The sequence below is a fragment of the Hemitrygon akajei genome, unplaced genomic scaffold, assembly GCF_048418815.1.
Source record: "Hemitrygon akajei unplaced genomic scaffold, sHemAka1.3 Scf000209, whole genome shotgun sequence".
NCBI lineage: Eukaryota > Metazoa > Chordata > Chondrichthyes > Myliobatiformes > Dasyatidae > Hemitrygon > Hemitrygon akajei.
In genome coordinates this window covers 380,350-401,393 of record NW_027332094.1, presented here as the reverse complement: position 1 = coordinate 401,393, position 21,044 = coordinate 380,350, and positions in this window count along the sequence as shown.

Genomic DNA, 21,044 nt, shown 5'->3' with positions numbered 1-21,044 from the left:
CTGTACTTCCCCAACATCTGAAAAAATCTTCCTAGCCTGTCCAATCCCTTTAGAACTTTAACCGTTTCAATAAGATCCCCCTTCAATCTTCTAAATTCCAGTGAGTATAAGCCTAGTCGATCCAGTCTTTCTTCATATGAAAGTCCTGCCATCCCAGGAATCAATCTGGTGATCCTTCTTTGTACTCCCTTTATGGCAGGAATGTTTTTCCTCAGATTAGGGGACCAAAACTGCGCACAATATTCTAGGTGCGGTCTCACCAAGGCCTTGTACAACTGCAGTAGCACCTCCCTGCTCCTGTACTGAAATCCTTTTGCTATGAATGCCAACATACCATTTGCCTTTTTCACCGCCTGCTGTACCTGCATGCCCACCTTCAATGACTGGTGTACAATCACACCCAGGTCTCGTTGCACCTCCCCTTTTCCTAATCGGCCACCATTCAGATAATAATCTATTTTCCTGTTATTGCAACCAAAGTGGATAACCTCACATTTATCCACATTAAATTGCATCTGCCATGAATTTGCACACTCACCTAACCTATCCAAGTCACCCTGCATCCTCTTAGCATCCTCCTCACAGCTAACACGGCAGCCCAGCTTCGTGTCATCCGCAAACTTGGAGATGCTGCATTTAATTCCCTCGTCTAAATCATTAATATATATTGTAAACAACTGGGGTCCAGCACTGAGCCCTGCGGTACCCCACTAGTCACTGCCTGCCATTCTGAAAAGGTCCTGTTTACTCCCACTCTTTGCTTCCTGTCTGCCAGCCAATTCTCTACCCACATCAATACCATACTCCCAATACCGTGTGCTTTAAGTTTGCACACTAATCTCCTGTGCGGGACCTTGTCAAAAGCCTTTTGAAAATCTAAATATACCACATGCACTGGCTCTCCCCTATCCACTGTACTATTTACATCTTCAAAAAATTCTATAAGATTCGTCAGATATGATTTTCGTTTCACAAATCCACGCTGACTCTGTCTAATGATTTCACCTCTTTCCAAATGTGCTGTTATTACATCTTTGATTACAGACTCCAGCATTTACCCCACCACCGATGTCAGACTAACCGGTCTATAATTTCCCGGTTTCTCTCTACCTCCTTTTTTTTAAAAAGTGGGGTTACATTAGCCAGCCTCCAATCCTCAGGAACTAATCCAGAAGCTAAGGAGTTTTGAAAAATTATCACTAATGCATCCACTATTTATTGGGCTACTTCCTTAAGCACTCTGGGATGCAGACCATCTGGCCCAGGGGATTTATCTGCCTTTACTCCCTTCAATTTACCTAACACCACTTCCCTACTAACATGTATTTCCCTCAGTTCCTCCATCTCACTTGACCAACGGTCCCGTAATAATTCGGGAAAATTACTTTTTGTCTTCCTTAGTGAAGACAGAACCAAAGTAGTTATTCAATTGGTCTGCCATGTCCTTGTCCCCTATGATCAATTCACCTGTTTCTGACTGTAAGGGACCTACATTTGTCTTAACCAATCTTCTTTTATTTTCACATATCTATAAAAGCATTTACAGTCAGTTTTTATGTTCCATGCCAGCTTTCTCTCATAATCTTTTTTCCCTTTCCTAATTAAGCCCTTTGTTCTCCTCTGCTGGACTCTGAATTTCTCCCAGTCCTCAGCTTGCCGCTTTTTCGGGCAAATTTATATGTTTCTTCTTTGGACTTGATACTATCCCTAATTTCCCTTGTCAGTCACGTGTGCACTACCGTCCCTGGTTTATTCTTTGGCCAAACTGGGATGAACAATTGTTGTAGTTCAACCATGCGATCTTTAAATGCTTACCATAGCATATCCACAGTCAACCCTTTAAGTATCATTTGCCAGTCTGTCTTAGCTAATTCACTTCTCATACATTCAAAGTTACCCTTCTTTAAGTTCAGAACCTTTGTTTCTGAATTAACTATGTCACTCTCCATCTTAAAGAAGAATTCCACCATATTATGTTCACTCTTACCCAAGGGGCCTCGCACGACAAGATTGCTAACTAAGCCTTCCTCATTGCTCAATACCCAATCTAGAATGGCCTGCTCTCTAGTTGGTTCCTCGACATGTTGGTTCAGAAAACCATCCCGCATACATTCCAAGAGATCCTCTTCCTCAGCACCCTTATCAATTTTGTTCACCCAATCTATATGTAGATTGAAGTCACCCATTATAACAACTGTTCCTTTATTGCACGCATTTCTAATTTCCTGTTTAATGCCATCCACAGCCTCACTATTACTGTTAGGTGCCCTGTACAGATCTCCTACCAGTGTTTTCTGCCCCTTAGTGTTATGTAGCTCTACCCATATCGATTCCACATCCTCCAGGCTAATGTCCTTCCTTTCTATTGCGTTAAGCTCTTCTCTAACCAGCAACGCTACCCCACCTTCTTTTCTTTCCTGTCTGTCCCTCCTGAATAATGAATATCCCTGGATGTTGAGCTCCTATCCTTGGTCACCCTGGAGCCATGTCTCTGGGATTCCAACGATATCATATTTATTAATAATTATCTGCACATTCAATTCATCCACCTTTTTACGAATGCTCCTCGCATTGACGCACAAAGCCTTCAGGCTTGTTTTTAACAACACTTTAGCCCTTATACAATTATGTTGAAAAGAGGCCCTTTTTGCCTTTTGACCTGGATTTGCCTGCCTGCCACTTTTACTTTTTACCTTACTACTTTTTGCTTCTACCCTCATTTTACACCCCTCTGTCTCTCTGCACTTGTTCCCATCCCCTTTGCAAATTAGTCTCACACTCCCTACCCCCTTTCTCTCTCCTCAGCACTCCAGACTCTCCGTCACCCAGATCCCCTCTCTCTCTCCCAATCTCTTCGTCCAGTCTCTACCCCTCTCGCTCTTTCTCGCTCTCTTCCTTATCACTCCATCTCGTTTCTTCCTAGTGGCCCCCTTCACTTTCGCCACCAGCGCTCCTACTCTTCACATCTTATCTTCCCCGACCCTTTGTCCCTCGTCTTTCTCGCCCGCCTTCTCCCTTGTCTTTGTCGGTCCCCAGTGTCCCTCCACTCGTCTCTGCCGTTCCTCATTCTCTTTCCCAAAGTCTCTTCCTACCCAGTTTGTCTCAATAAACAATCATTCCCCCTACCCCTTAGTCTCTCTTTCAGCCCAGAAAAGCTGTGCCCTTCAATGAACGGGCACACGTATGTCGTCTTTCTCCTCCAATCTCTTTCTCCCCAATCTATCTATCCCCAAAATGTCTCTCTCCCTGTCTATTGTACTAGTATTTCTCGATGCACCCCCCCCCCCCACCGCCCACCTGCTCTGGAGTGTCCCTCGCCCTCTCTCTCCATATCACTCAGCATCTCTCGGAACTCACAGCGTCTCTAACCCCACTCTCTATATACCCTCAGCCCCCCCTCTTATTGTCTCCCTCCGCACTCGCTGTACCCGTTCTCCCTCTCCCCCAGTCTCTCTATACTCCAGTTTCTCTCTCTACCTTACTATCTCCTCGTCTGTCTATCTCTCTCCGTACTCTCTCTACGTCGCTCTCTCTACCCAGTCTTTCTCACTTCCGTCTCTCGACCCAGTATTTTCTCACTTCCGGTCTCTCTCTCTCTCATAACATTCTCCCACTGCCGTATCTCCACCGTTTCTCCCCCTGCCTCTCTCTAGCCCGTTTTCTCTGCCCCGTCAATCTCTGCCGTTTTTTCTGTCCCTCAGATTATAACACCCCGTGTGTCACCCCACCCATCTGTCCTTCTCTAATCCCCAGTCTCTTCCCCTTCCCACCAGTCTCTAACTCCCTCAGTCACTCTTTCCCGTCTCTCCAACCTCGTGTCTCTCCCGAGCCCGGTCTCTTTCTCGCTCATTTTCAATCGCTACCTATCTCCCCATCTCACTTTCCTCCAGGCTCTCTTTACTCCAGTCGCTTCCCCCTACCCATCTCTCTCCCAGGTTTCAACCTCTCTCTCCGTCTCTCTGTGCCCCGATCTCGCTCCTCATCCTGTTCTCTGCCCAACCCAATTTCCATCCCCACTCCGATCTCTCTTCCCAAACCACATCTACGAGTTTTACCCACCCCGATCTGTTTGTTCATCATGGCCACTCTCCGCATCCAAGGTCCCTCTCAATCTTCGCATGGTTTTGCTCTCTAACCCACCACTCTCTCTCTTGTTGTCACATCCCGCCCCGGTCTCACTCTCCACAGCAATCCAGTCAGCCAGTCACTCTCTTCCAGGTGTTCTTCATCCTCAAGTCTCTCCCTCTCTCCAGTCTCCCTCCCTCCAGTCTCTCGCTCTTCCTGACCACTCCGTCTCTCCCACAATTGTAACGAGTTCTCCCCAGTCTCTCTCTCGCGTCCGAATCTCTGTCCCTGTGTCTTTCCCTTCGGCTCTCTCTCCCAGTTTCCCTTTCCACTAGTATCTCCACCCGCTTCGTCTTACTCTTTCCGAAGTCTCTTCTCACCCTTGTCTCTTCTCTCTTAGTATTTATCATATTCCCCACTATGTCTGCGTCAGTCTCGCTTACCGCAGACTTAATTTCCCCTCCAATTCTCCCCATCCCTCCGTTTTTCTCTCTGCATAGACCCAGTCTCTCAGCCCCTCGTCGAAGGGAGCTGGTAGTGTTCGAGAGGGGAAGTGGGCCTCGAGATTTTCATTACGTGATTGTGTCCTTGTGTGTCCTCACTGTGTGTGTCTGTTGGGTACGATCATCGATTTCTCAAACTTCCGGTTCACCGTTTCACTCTTTGGACATTGTCGGAGTCGGTGGTCGGGAGGGAAACTGCGCCACAAAGCCGTGGTGCCGCCTAGCAGGTGATCGGGGAGCATCGAGAGATGATATCGGTGGGCTGGGATGTCCACTGTTAAACTATATATGTCCTGCGTTGTTGTATTTTTACTGATGTTCTGTGTGGGTGTGATGACGTATGCATGAAGTCACGGCGTCACTGGAGTGGGGGAGGGGGTGGATTGGGAAGGTGGGTGCCGGGACAGTTATTAAGTCATCATGATCTTGTGTGTGCTCACTGTGTGTGAGTGTTGGTGCCGTGTCTTCGCACCTTGACCCCGTAGTAACGCTGTCTTGTCTGTCTGTATTCATGAGTGTTCATATATGGATAAATGACAATTAAATTTAAATTGAATTGAACCGAATTGTGGAGGGTTGTAGGCTGAAAGGGGGCATGGGAAGTGAGAGTAAGGGAAAATGGGTTTGAGAAGAGTGAGACAGGGGTAGGAGGAGGACATCAGGGAGAGGAGAATAAGAGAGGATGGAGGAACGAAGCTGAGAGATAGGAGGGTGTGCTGAGAGGTTGGAGTGGGCTGAGAGAATGCTGAGGGGTAGGATGGAAGGGAGAAACGAAATAGTCGAGAGCACTGTGGAGAGGGGAGGGAAGAGGAATGTGAGCGAGTTGCACACATTCAAAAACAGGGTGTGAGTGGAGTTTCCATTCCCTCTGCGGCAATGTAGGATCAGTGCTAACTTAAAAAAAAATTAATTTACACAGTTATAGACCAGCAAGATGACAAAAGGAGAAAATGCCAGGAGAATCCAGAAACTATCCAACACATTCAGGGATCTTGCAACAGTTTAGTTCAATCCGATTACTCACACAGGCAGAACCAAGTGGCAAGCATCATTCACCAAAAACTTGCTTTGAAACACAAACTCATGAAGGATACGGTCCATTACTATCAATACAATCCTCATTCAGTCTGAGAGACGGAGTACATATTGATACGAGGACCGATCTATTATTACATATCCATAATAACCTTCCCGATAGAATATTACAGGATACACCAGCAAGAACAACTTCCTTCATGGACCGATTCCAAACATGCACAATATTCTGAAATCCAGAAGTGAAAACAGTAGAAATATTCTGACTTCAAGGAGAAAATGGATAGACGATGGTATGAACAGTGTATATATTGTACCGACAGTAATATCTGCAACTGTTTCCACCTTAAAGTCACTACACAATAATATTAAACAATTAAGCTGACACAACAATATTTATGTAATTGTCCAAAACACCACAACACTGAACACCGCTCGAATAGACGGAAAGCTTTTGGCAATTGAGAATTGATTACAGGTTTTTGTTACTCTCCCACCCGTGTAGGCGCGTGGTCAGGTGGTTCAGGCCTTGGTCTACTGATCTGAAACTCACTAGTTCGAGCCTCAGTTGAATTCATTACAGGTTTTTGTTACTCTCCCACCCGTGTAGGCGCGTGGTCAGGTGGTTCAGGCCTTGGTCTACTGATCTGAAACTCACTAGTTCGAGCCTCAGTTGAGGCAGCGTTTTGTGTCTTTGAGCAAGGCGCTTAACCACACGTCACCGGTGCCAAGCTGTATCGGCCCCTTGCCCTTCCCTTGGACAACATCGGTGGTGTGGAGAGCGGAGACTTACAGCTTGGGCAACTGCCGGTCTTCCGTACAATCCTGCCCACGTCTGCGCCCTGGAAACCTTTCAAAAGCGCAAATCCATTGTCTCACGAGACTAACGGATGCCTATAACTCTGCCGTCCCCTCCAAACATCCAGGGAAAAGAGGAGGAAACGTGTTTTTCTCACAAAGTAATATAAGTCAACTTTAATGATAATTGGACCTTCTGCAGACACTCTCTGTGCAGGTGAAACACACCAGGAAGTTGATACAAACTCACTGGATACAGGTGAACACGAATGTTGAAGTTTGAATATCTGTAAACAGGGGCGTTGTCTGCTCAAAGCGTGTTGACGGACGTGCCGATCCGATGTTGGATGCGAACAGTTAAATCTCACTGCGGTGTTGTCTACTCACTGCGAGCAATGAGCGGTCCCGAGCTGGTCTCCGGTGCGCTCAGTGTGAATTCCGCCCGTTCTCCTTGTGCCGGCAGTGTTTCCGCTCGGTGCTCCATTTCCTCACCGTCAGCGAGAAGCAACGGATATGCCGATCACTTGACCGGTGAGCATTGACACTGGAGAGCAGGATTTATTATCGATAGACGTGTGACGGTAACGGCAGCGGGAATGTGGTGAAACATACAAACAGAAGGTGGTTTGAGTTTAATGACTGGTGGGAGGTGGAAATACAAACAGAAGGTGGTTTGAGTTTAATGACCGGTGGGAGGTGGAAATACAAACAGAAGTTGGTTTGAGTTTAATGACCGGTGGGAGGTGGAAATACAAACAGAAGGTGGTTTGAGTTTAATGACCGGTGGGAGGTGGAAATACAAACAGAAGGTGGTTTGAGTTTAATGACCAGTGAGGGGTGGAAATACAAACAGAAGGTGGTTTGAGTTTAATGACCGGTGGGAGGTGGAAATACAAACAGAAGGTGGTTTGAGTTTAATGACCGGTGGGAGGTGGAAATACAAACAGAAGGTGGTTTGAGTTTAATGACCGGTGGGAGGTGGAAATACAAACAGAAGGTGGTTTGAGTTTAATGAACGGTGGGAGGTGGAAATACAAACAGAATGTGGTTTGAGTTTAATGACCGGTGGGAGGTGGAAGCCGCCGGCTGCAGTTGCCGAAGAGCCTGTTCCGGATCTGGGTCTCGCTCGGGCTCCCAACCACTCTCGCAGCTGCCTCGTTCTCCGATGCCCCTCAGTTCTGTCGTGTCGAGATGGGAAACAGAAACTGCCCCAGTCTCTGAGAAGAACTTAGATAGCTTGTTTGTTAATTAGTTGAATAATTGATGTGAGCGGATATTTCGCTGCGCTGATGAACTGCTCTCTGAACTTGGACTGAGTTACCCCATAAATAAACGTGTTTGTGCAGCAACTTAATACCATCAGCATGTATCCGGTTTGTTGAAATATGTATTCCGAGTCGTTGTAATCATTCTGATTCAATCCAGCAATGGTGTAATAAAGGAATTCGGCAACTTTTACCGACCACAGGATGATGAAGCTTCCGGAGATGGTGAGGAGTAAGATCACAGACCTCCTCCTGCTCTCCATCTCCGGGTCTCTGCGGTTCTCTGCCCTGTTTTGACCCCTCAGCCCCTTACGGACGCGACTGGTCACTAAAATGTGTCTGACTGTCAGAGCGTTCAACAGGAGTATTAACATGAACGGGAGTAATGGTGCTAGAACGGTAGAAAGCCAGCTGTATCCCACCCACCCGGGATCCGTATAGTAGCTTGATTTGCGAATGCAGCCCCAAGGTATATTGTCAATTACTTTCATTGGTCGATACATAAAGAAGTAGGGCACATTTTTAAAACAGAAAAGAACGCCGGTTGTTGTCAGAACTACAGCCGCAGTTCTCCCGGTGCAATATTTTGCTCTCAACTTTTGGCAACAAATGGCGACAAACCGATCAAACGTAAAGGTGACGGTGAACCACACAGAACAATCAGTGGCAGCCCTTAACGGGACATAGTTCACACTGCATATGGTGGTTATGTCCAGAAACGTCCCGGGCAAGTAATAATTGAAGACCCGCAGTATAGCCTGAAACACGATGGTCAGTAGATCCGCCGTTGCCATGGCCACCAGGTAGCGAGTAGTGCAGGTGGAGAGGCCGCACTTCCCGCGGGACAGGATCACCATCGCCACTAAATTCACTGGAGAAACAACAAAAAAAATTGTGAATTACTGTTAATCGAAGTTTGCAGACAACGCATTTCTGGACTTTAACAGGTGTAAATCGGGACTCGCAGATGCCTCGTACAATTACATGCTGGGTGAATGGAAATACTACTCGGTCCTGGAACAGGAGCAGGGTTTGGGAAGCAGACATTTTCAACGAATAGGGGAACGCTCTTTGGTTTGCAGAAATCATTAAAAATCTCCAACCATTATGTTTTTGACAACTATGAAGCTTGGATACCTCGGCGATTTCTCGGCGACGATGTTTGCTGCGCTTCCATCACTTACGTTCTGGAAACGCCCCATGCAGCGAAGCCCCGCGCCCTCCGCTTCTGTCTCCCGTTCGCAATCCACGTACTGGGACCACTCTTGGTTCGACTCTTCAAAATTCTGCAACTACGCTTGACCGTGGTCGATTGCAAACAGGAAGTTCTATTTATCGATTTTAACGATTTTGCCTGTACTTTGAACGTTAGTGCTTGAACCATCCGTATTATCAAAGGAAAGCTAATGTACCGTTTCCAAAATATTTGCCTCTTTTAGAGGTTACTCCAAAATTACTGCAGCATTATTCTAAATGCTGCGATGCTTGTTGTTCCAGAGCGGAGCATCGCATGTACTTTATCCCGTCTGACCTCCAACAGACACTGCTGGATTGGGTCTTAATACCTTCTTCACCACACGTATCGTAGTACATGGAAACAAACCCTGGTGCACTAAAACGCACACAGAACATTTTTAAAAAAATTTTGGAATCCCACAATAGTTCGGAGTCTAACTCACAAAGGGTGCCCAATGTTCTCCCCTGAATTTCACCGGCGATCAGCTTCCGCGATCCAGTCAAACTTGAAGCACAGCGCAATGCGATAAATCTGACTGTAAAGCATGTTACGCTATTGATACGGAATACAAATCACCAAGTAGCCGAATAGGGTGCTGGGCGCGTGGATTATCGGAGTTTACTTTGACAGAGGCTTTGCATTGATAAATCACAATTGTCTGTCATGAATCCGCAAAATATATCTATCTATTCCTAGCTTCCGCTCTGCAGCTTGTTCAACTGCCGGTTTTATTTTCAGTCGGGGTCACGGATTAAACTGCAACGGATCTTCGGAACGAATACACAGTTTTGTCACAATGTCTGCACCGTACTCACTGATATACCGGCATCACAACGCTGTCGGTAACTTACCGAATCCCAAGACCGCGCATACAGAACAGCAAATGTTAGTTCGCCTCTGTTCTTACCAGGAACACCAATAACGGCAATGATCAAGAAGTATATCTTTCTCACACGGTAAAATGTTTCAAGCATGCTGTGTGAGATTCCGCCTGTCTTCCAGCTGCCCGGGATCTCGCTGAAGAAACTCTGAGCTGATGAATCTCCACGGTCATTCATTTATACTCGCTCCAGAACACTGAATATTCAATACTACGCAAGGCTGACGTGTCTTCCAACAGCTGGGGTAAAAATAATCATGATGTAATTCAAGTAAAATCCCAGTTGAGATGAGGTATGGATAACTTGACACGAAATTGCAGAATCTCAAAGATGATTTTACGTCGGTGAATGTTGTTGCAAAAATCGCTCAAACTCACCTCTTGGTTTCATGATTGCTATAATGGATCATGTCATTCCTTGGCTATATGGACTTGGACGTCATAGACCAATGCTGTATTGTCATTGTCTGATCTGTTTCACTCTGAGATTTTTTTTTGGTGATAGATCTTACAATTGTATTATATAAAACAGATTAAGTTGTTTGTATGTCCCTGTAATATAGTGAAGGACCTTAAACTAATATCGCATTCAGACTTACGAAGATAGCCAACGCACCAAACCGTTCATCAAATGAATTGCAGCACAGACACAAAATGCTGGAGGAAGTCAACAGTTCAGGCAGCATCTGTGGAAATATATGGACAGTCGTCGCTCCAGCCGGGACCTTTCTTCTAATTAATGAACGCGTCGTTGAGCAGCTCAGCTCCAACGACAAAATATTCCAGTAGCCAAACGTTTCCAATTCTATCCCCATTCCCGGTCCGACGTATCTTTCTTTGCACATTGGTTGAATGATCAAGTTAGACACATAGAACATTACAGCACAAAAACAGGCCTTTTGGCCCTTCTTGGCTGTGCCAAACCATTTTCTGCCTCGTCCCACTGACCTGCACCTGGGCCATATCCCTCCAAGCCCCTCTCATCCATGTACCTGTCCAAGTTTTCCTTAAAAGTTCAAAGTGAGCCCGCATTCACCACTTCATCTGGTAGCTCATTCCACACTCCCACCACTCTCTGCGTGAAGAAGCCCCTCGCCATGTTCCCTTTAAACTTTTCCCCCTTCTCCCTTAACCCATGACCTCTGTTTTATTTCTCTCCCCTAGCCTCAGTGGAAACAACCTGCTTGCATTCGCTCTGTCTTCACCCATCAGAATTTTATACACCTCTATCAAATCACCGCTCATTCTCCTACGCTCCAGGGAATAAGGTACTAATCTATTCAACCTTTATCTGTAACTCAGTTTCTCAAGTCCCGGTAACATCCTTGTAAACCCTCTCTGCACTCTTTCAACCTTATTAATATCCTTCCTGTGATTAGGTGACAAGAACTGCACACAATACTCCAAATTCGGTCTCACTAATGTCTTATACAACCTCACCATTACATTGCAACACTTATACTTAATACTTAGGTTTATAAAGGCCAATGTACCAAAAGCTCTCTTTACGACCCTATCTACCTGTGACGCCACTTTTAGGGAATTATGTGTCTGTGCTCCCAGATCCCTCTGTTCTACTGCACCTCAGTGTCCCACCATTTACCTTGTAAGTTCTACCTTGGTTTGGCCTTCCGAAGTGCAATAACTCATATTGTCCGCATTAAACTCCATCTGCCATTTTTCTGTCCATTTCTCCAACTGGTCCAAATCCCTCTGCAAGCTTTGAAAACCTTCCTCACTGTCCACTACATCTCCAATCTTCTATCATCAGCAAATTTGTTAATCCAATTTGCCACATTATCATTCAGATGATTGATATAGATGACAAATAACAATGGAACCAGCACTGATCCCTTTGACACACCACTAGTCACAGGCCTCCACTCAGAGTAGCAATCCCCCACTACCAATCTCTGGCTTCTTCAATTGAGCTAATGTCTAATCCAATATACTACCTCACCATGTATACCTAGCGACTGAATCTTCCTAACTAACCTCCCATGCGGGACCTTGTCAAAGGCCTTACTGAAGTCCATGTATACAACATCCACTGCCTTCTCTTCATCCACTTTCCTGGTAACTTCCTCGATAAACTCTAATAGATTGGTTAAACCGACCTAACACGCACAATGCCATGCTGACTTTTTTGAATAAGTCCCTGTCTATCCAAATACTTGTAAATCCTATCTCTTAGTATTCCTTCCAATAATGTACCTACTACTGATGTCGAACTTACCGGCCTATAACTTCCCGGCTTACCTTTTGAGCCTTATTTAAACAACGGAACTACATGAGCTATCCTCCAATCCTCCGCCACCTGACCCGTGGATATCAACATTTTAAATATTTCTGCCAGGGCCCCAGAAATTTCAATAGTAGTCTCCTTCAAGGTCCGAGGGAATACCCTGTCCGGTCCTGGGGATTTATCTACTCTGATTTGCCTCAAGACAGCAAGCACCTCCTCCTCTTTATTCTGTATAAGTTCCATGACCTCCCTACTTCTTTGCCTTGTTTCCATAGACTCCATTCCATTTTCCTCAGTAAATACAGATGCAAAAAAAAACCTTTAATATATCTACCACTTCTTTTAGTTCCATATATAGCCAACCACTCTGATCTTCAAGTGGACCAATTTTATCCCTTACTATCCTTTTGCTCTTAACATACCTGTAGAAGCTCTTAGGATTATCCTTCACTCTGACTGCCAAAGCAACCTCATGTCTTCTTTTAGCCCTCCTGATTTCTTTCTTAAGTATTGTCTTACTCTTTTTATACGCTCAAGCATCTTATTTCCTCCCTGTTGACTTTTCATGTTATACATCTCTCTCTCTTCTTTATCAGAGTTCCAATATCCCTCGAGAACCAAGGTTCCTTATTCTGATTCATTTTGCCTTTAACCCTGACAGGAATATATAAACCCTGCACTCTCAAAATTTCCCCTTCAAAAGCCTCACAGTTACAAATCACATCCTTGCCAGAGAACAACCTGCCGCAATCTACGTTTTTTAGATTTTTTCTCATTTCTTCAAATTTGGCCTTTTTCCAGTTTAGAACTTCAACCTAAGGACCAGATCTATCTTTATCCATGATCAAGCTGAAACTAATGACATTATGATCACTGGAACCAAAATGTTCCCCTACGCACACTTCCGTCACCTGCCCTAACTCATTTTCTAATAGGAGATCTATTATTGCATCCTCCCTAGTTGATACATCTATATATTGATTTAGAAAACTTTCCTGAGCACATTTCACAAATTCAAACCCATCCAGCCGTTTAACAGTATGGAAGTCCCAATCAATGTGTGGAAAATTAAAATCCCCTGCAATCGCAACTTCCTGTCTCCTGCAGTTGTCTGTTATTTATCTGCAGATTTGCTCCTCCGATTCTCGCTGACTATTGGGTGGTCTATAATACAACCGTATTAATGTGCTCATACCTTTCATGTTCCTCAGCTCCACCCATATTGCCTCGGTAGACAAGCCCTCTAATCTGTCCTGCCGAAGCACTGCGGTAATATTTTCCCTGACTAGCATATTTCCCCACACCCTTCATTCCTCTGCCTCTATCACGTCTGAAACATCGGAACCCTGGAACATTAAGCTGCCAGCGTACTATAAAAAGAGCACATAAATTGTTTTCTTCGAGACATCAAGATAAACCACGGTCTGTTTAGGTTTGTTTTCAGCATTTTAAGATTAAGGATCAAGTAATGCGACAGGCAAGAAAGCAGAGAGTTTTCAGATTTGAGAAATCTGAGCTCCATTTCTATAAAGATTACCCGAAGGAGGTATTAGAGCAAAGATCAAAATTTGCTCTGGTAAAAAAACAGGCATATGAAAAGAAATTGTTTCCTCCCTTGCGTCACCCAACAAGAATTTACGTTTTTCCTCTTGATTTTCCTCCTCGTACATTTATTGATCCTAAAGTTGCACGGGCGTTTGTTCAAATGATACCTGCTGTACCTGCCGATTGCACTGCCTGGAAGATTGTTTGGTTCTCTGAATTAGCATTTCCGAAAGAAGATTTATGAACTCTGATTTATGAAGATTAGGAGACTTGTTCATTATTGCATATCTTCGGTTTGCATTGGAAAGAAGATTCATGGTTCAAGTATAAATGTTTAAATGGTTATTTGGACATTCGACTAAAAAAAAGAAGATAAGAGGACTTATTCCTTTAACCAAATAACTGGATTGATGTGTTTTTTTTTTGTTTCTTTCTTAATTAGCTAACTGGTATTTTTTCCTACAAATGGGGCTGTTTCCTTTTACTTAGCAGAGGTTTCAATTATTTATATAATATTATTAGTTGGTATTTTTGAAAAAAAATAGTTTGGTTAAATAAGCTATTAACGTTTCTTCTTGCTTTTTTAAGCTTTTTTTAAAAGAAAGTTGTGTTGATTTGTTATTAAATACTATGCTTGGTTACTCTAGGTAATATATTTTAGATCTTAATAATTATTTACCTTTAAAATTTTTTTAATACATTACTATGTTTTTTACGTAATAGAAAATTATAGCGACTTATAACTGAATTTAAAGCTTTTTTTAGGTGATCTAATGTTAAATTTAAGATGGCGCAGTTTGTTAGTTTTAAGACATAATATTTTTTGATTTTCTCTTTGCTTAAAAAACATTTAATATAAACATCGACTACTTTGTAGATGCTTGAATATAAACAGTTTTCTCTGTTGAGACATTTTCGTTTCTCTTACAATCAGTGGATTTAATTTTCTTTTAACTAGGAGGCGTGGTAGAGAACCTTCTTTTAAATTTTCTTTGGACAGACAGGGCGGTCTAGGCTTCGTTTTTCCATCATAGGGTGCTCTCTTTTTACTGAGCTGTGGGGATGGGTGTGGGGTTAGAGTTAGGTTTTTTTTTTCAATTGGGTGGTCGCGGAGCATGCGTTTTTTTTATGTGGTTGTGTTCTTCTTCGCCGACATTTTTGATCATCCCGTATTGGTATGTGCTCTGCGCATGTGTAACGTAGAGTAAAATTATAGTATGGTTTTTAAACGCTTTAATTTAATAAGTTGGAATGTACGTGGTTGGAATCATTCTATCAAACGAAAAAATACTTTTAAAATCATTAATAGATTCCAGCCTGATATAATTTTTGCCTGGCAGGCACATATCAGGGCGGGAGATCAAGACTGATTTTTGGATCGTGGAATGATTTGCAATTTCACACTACTTCTCAAAGTAAAACAAAAGGGGTATCTATTTTTATGAAATTCAATATTTTGTTCCTTCAAGAAGATATTAATTCAGATTTTAATGGTAGATTTTTAATTGTTAAAGGAGTAATTTGTTGAAGAAACGTTGTTTTGGTCAATTTGTATGGTCCTTACCTAGATGATCCTACTTTTTAAAAAAAATGTATTTTCTGTATTGCCTGATTTAAATGAAAATATGTTGATAACGGGTCGGGATTTTAACTCTTGTTTAAATCCCTTGATTGACAAGAACTCAACCAATCAGCAACTTCCAAATCCTTTAATTCCTTTTTGACCGATTTTGGATGATTGAACTATGGAGATATTTACACCGTGATGACAGATAATATTCTTTTTCCTCACATGTTTATAGAAAATATTCGAGGATCGATTATATTATAGTCGACCCTTGCCTCTTTCCGAGTGTTAAGAAGTGTGAATATGACGCTATTGCTATATCTGATCATGCACCTTTGAGTTTGTCTTTCGAATTCAATAATGTTATCTATGCTCGCCCACCTTGACGCCTAACTCAAACATTATTGCAAAATTCTGACTTTGTTAGTTTTATTGAAATAGAGATATATACATTTTTTTTTCTTTTTTAATGATATAGCAGTTATGTCTAAATTAATCATATGGGATATATTTAAAGCAATTTTACGTTGTCAGATTATTTCTTATTCAGCTAAGATTAAAAAAACAAACAAAAGTTGAATTAGATAAGATTTCAAAATAAATTAAGGATTTAGATAATATTTGTGCGATTTCACCTAATATTCACTTATTTAAACAAAGGGTGGAATTTCAATCACAATATAATTTATTATTAACATCCTATTGAAGGCTACTTGCTTAAGCGAAAAAGTCAATTTTTATGTTTGGAGATAAAAATAACAAACTGCTTGCATCTCAGTTAAAAATGGCCAGAGCCAAAACGCAAAAATTGAAAATCCGTAGGCAAGTTGGCACCCTGGCTTGGCGAATATGAAGAAATTAATAAGACTATTCATATTTTTTATACTAAACTGAATCCAGTGGATTCTTATGAAATGAATGCTTCTTTACAAAAGATTGCTTTTCCTCAACTTTCTGTTGAGGATCAAAAAACCCTTGATGCTCAAATTACTGAAGCCGAAATTCATAAAGCTATTTTTATAATGCAATCTGATAAGGCCCGTGGACTTGATGGCTACCCTGTAGTATTCTATATAAAATTAGGAAAATTGCTTTCTTCGTATATGTTGGAAATGTTTAAATACTCTTTTGTGAATGGTGATTTACCCTCTACTTTTTATGAGGCTTCTATTTCTTTAATTCTTAAAAAGGATAAAGATCCTACTGATTGTGCCCCATATAGAGCTATTCCATTATTGAATGTTAATGCTAAGATCCTGTCAAAGATAATGGCCAATAGGTTGGAAAATATTTGGATAAAGTTTTTTTTAGATCAAACAGGATTTATAACGGGTCGTTATTACTTTTCAAATGTTCTGGGATTATTTAGAATTATATATTCCTCTTCTTTTAAAACTCAACAATGCCTGGTCTCCTTGGATACTGGAAAAAGTGTTTGATCGAGTCGAATGGAAATATTTCTTTAATGTTTGAGAGAAATTTGGTTTTGGTGTTAATTTTAATAATTGTATTAGAATGATATATAAAACTCTTATTGCTACTGTTATTACTAATAATTGTAGAACCCTTTTTTCAGCTTTCAGTGTTGTCCATTACATTCTTTGTTATTTAACTTAATATTACAACCCCTTGCTAATGCTCTTCGTGAATCAAAGATATTCATGGGATTCTTGTGAATGAGACCATTGTACTAATTCTCTTTATGCTAACGATTTATTGGCTTATATATCTAATCCAGAGGAATCTATCCCTGCCTTGCTAAACCTATTTTAATTAATTTGCAGTTTTTACAGGATATAAAATTAATTTTTATAAAAGTGATCTGTTTCCTTTAAATGAATCTGTTTCTATATATAATAATACTCCTTTCAAAGTTATGGATTCCTTTAGATATCTAGGCGTTATATTCACTAGAAAAATATAAGGATCTTTATAAAGCCAATTTTGTTCCCTTGGTAGATTCTATGGAGTATTTATTTAGCAGATGGAACCCACTTACGTTTTCACTTGCTAGCCGCATCCATATAGTCAAAATGATAATTTTACTAAAAATGATATATTTATTTCAGAATATCCCTGTTTTTTCACTAAGACGTTTTTAGATCGAATTGATTCTATTATCGCATCTTTTAGATTTAATGGATCTTCAACTTCCTCACGGACAGGACCGAGGCTGTGAAATAAGGGGACCAGCTCTCCTCTACAATCACACTGACCACCGGTGCCCCACAAGGCTGTGTACTCTGCCCGCTGCTGTACTCTCTGTACACTCATGATTGTGTAGCGAAGTTTCCATCGAACTCAATATATAGGTTTGCTGATGACACCACAATTGTAGGCCGTATGATGTAGTGATGAGTCTGAGTACAGAAAGGATATTAAGAACCTACCTGCATGGTGCAAAGATAATAACCTATCCCTCAACGTCAGAAAGACGAAGGACACGTACAAACAAGCTGGCTGAACTCAGAAGGTCGGGAAGCATCTGTTGAATGGAGCAGTCAACCTTTCGAGCCGAGACCCATCGTCAGGACTAAAGAAGGAGGGGGAAGGGGCCCTATAAAGAAGGTGGGGGAGGGTGGAATGTGCCAGGTGAAAAACCAATCAGAGGAAAGTTCAAGGGGTGGGGGAGGGGAAGCAAGGAGGGGATATACAGGACAGGTGAAGAAGGAATCTAAGGGGGAAGCACTATGGGTAGTAGAAGAAAGCAGAATCATGAGAGGGGTGATAGGCAGCGAGAAGCGGAGACAGATTAAAAGTAGGATGGGGGAAGGGAGAGGGAAGGAATTACCGGAAGTTGGAGAATTCGATGTTCATACCAAGGGGCTCGAGACTACCCAGGCGGTATATAAGGTATTGATCTTTCCGCTGATTTGTTTTTCGTCTATCACATTCCAAACTCCCCCCTCCTTCTTTATAGGGCCCCTTCCCCTCCTTCATTAATCTTGACGAAGGGCCTCGGCCCGAAACGTTGACTTCTCCTTTCAACGGATGCTGCCTGACCTGCTAAATTCATCCAGCTTATTTGTACGTGTTGATTTGACCACAGAATCTGCAGTGTACTTTCTGTTCAGTAAGACGAAGAAATTGGTTGTTGACTTCAGAAGGAGCAGCGGATCGCACGACCCCATCTACATCGGTGGTGCGAGTTGGAACAGGTGAAAAGTTTTAAGTTCCTCGGGGTGAATATCACAAGTGACCTGACCAAGCAGAGTCCACTGCCAAGAAGGCCCACCAGCGCCTTTACTTCCTGAGAAAGCTGAAGAAATTTGGCCTGTCCCCAAAAACCCTCACTAATTTTTATAGATGCACCGTAGAAAGCATTTTTCACGGGTGCAGCACAACCTGGTATGGAAGTTGCCCTGTCCGAGACCGGAAGAAGCTGCAGAAGATCGTGACCACAGCCCAGAACATCACACAAAACAATCTTCCATCCTTGGACTCACTTTACCCCGCACGCTGTCGGAGCAGTGCTACCAGGATAATCAAGGACACGACCCACGCAGCCAACACACTTTTTTTCCCTCTTCCCTCCCGGAGAAGCTTCAGGAGCTTGAAGATTCATACGGCCAGATTTAACCGCTACCTGACCCGGATATGGGATATGGGCCGTACTTTCCAAATATCCGGACCTGACTTGCACTACCTTACTTTCCCTTTTCCATTTTCTAATTATGATTTATAATTTAAATTTGTATTATATTTACTTCGATCTGTGCTCCAGGGAGAGCGAAGCGCAGAATCAAATATGACTGTGATAATTGTTCGCTCCAGTATCAATTGTTTGGTGAGAATAAATTAGAGTAAAGTAAGAGACCAAGAATTGGTAAATATCACAAAAAATGAAAAAGGGCAGAGGTTTTGCTTTGCTAATTTAAGAATGTATTACTGGGCTGTTAACATGCGATATATGTCCTTTTGGTTACACCGGGTTGATAAGAATGAGCGGCCAATTTAGGTAGATTTGGATTTGAAAGCAGTGAAACAGTTTTATTTAACCTCGTTATTGTGAGCTGCTCTACCTATACAATTAGCTAAAGTTGTCAATGTAAATTTATACCCTGTGATTAAGTATTCTTTACAAATTTGGCTCCAGTTGTGTAATTTTTTTTATCTTAAAAAAATTAAACTTTGTAGTTTAATTTATCGAAACTATTTTTAAGCCTTCGTTCAGTGATCCGATTTTATTTTTATTTTGGAAAAACAAAGGTAATTTTTTTGGATCTTTTTAAGGAATATAGACTGATGTATTTTGAACAATTAGTTGATAAATATTCTGTTTCATATTCACACTTCATACAATACCACAAGTTAGACATTTCTTACAAAAATATTTAAGTAATTTTCCTTGCATATTAGAGACCAACCTGTTAGACATTATTATAAGTAAGAACCGTTTGATGGAGGGTTCCATTGGAAGAATTTATAATTTATTATTACAATGGGATAAGCGCCCTTTTTAAGATTAAACAAGATTGGGAAAAGTAACTTAATTTGACTTTTATAACAGAGGGCTGGATGCGGATCTTGAAGTTGGTTAACTCTTCTTAGATTTGTGCTAGCCATTCACTGATTCAATTTAAAATTGTATATTGTTACTATTTGACGAAGGAGAGATTGTCTAAAGTCTTTCCTAATGTTGATAGTTATTGTGATTGATGTAAAACTGAGACAGCTACAGTGTCACAAATGGTTTGGTCTTGCTCTGTACTAGAACAGTTTTGGAAGTCAGTTTTTTCTACAATTACTAAAGCACTTAAAATTAATTTACAACCTAACAAATTAACTGGGCTCTTTGGAATAATACCTCATAATATCCGTGTTTTTTCTCTGTCTGACATACATGTTATTGCGTTTGTTACATTGATAGCTAAGAGGGCCATTCTGTTGTACGGCTCCCACTCTGTCACAATGGTTCTCTTAAGTAATGTTATGTCTTAGTTTGGAGAAAATTAGAAGTCGAACCTTCGAACTTATGTTTGATTTTGAGAAAAGATAGGGTTCATTTGCTCGTTACCACCATCTGAGTTAATTATTAGATTTCCTTCACGATCTAATTGGATTTTTTTGTTTTGCTGGCGGTTTGTTGTTTATCTTTAGAAGCTTTTTATATGACGCATGGCTCCGGTGTTGAACACCTAATGGGTTCTTTTTTTACTCACCTTTTTCTTGCTTTAGTAGTTTTATTTTTCTTTTCTTCTCATTTTTATGTCACCATGTTTTTCAATCCTTAATTTTTTTCTCTTTTGAGACATTGTAACTGCTACTTAATTCGATGTACTCTTGTTTTTTTGGATAATAATAATAATAATAATAATAATAATAATAATAATAATAATAATAATAATAATAATAATAATAATAATAATAATAATAATAATAATAATAAAAGAATGGATGTTCCCCATTAATAATTTCAGAAGCGAATGTGCTCCGTTAAATGTTGCAAAATAAATCGACTTCAAGATAAATGCCTACTTTAATAGCAACACAGATATAAAAAATATCATATTCAAAGAGCTGCAGCCAGGTTTCATGGAAAATAACTTTGAAAATTCGCATAATATTTGTTTTGAAGTAAATAGATTGCAATATCCCTTGAGGAGTCAAATTAACGACACGGGGACCGTGAGTAAAAATAGTTTAACGTAAATGTTTGTGCAGTTAGTTGTCACTAATGTCCCTGACGTGACAGCCACGCTAACTGACTTGAGAAATCCTTGGCGAGTTGCACTGTGAAGAACAGGAGGATGACTGGAGAGAGTGTGGGCAAAGCAGAGGAAAATTGGTATCTGAATCCAAGGAGGCAGTTCAACTCCTTACTGAATACATTAATGAATGTGAACACAGCGTAAAAAGGCAGATGCCAGAACATGCCGACACTGAGAAAGAGGATTCGCTGGG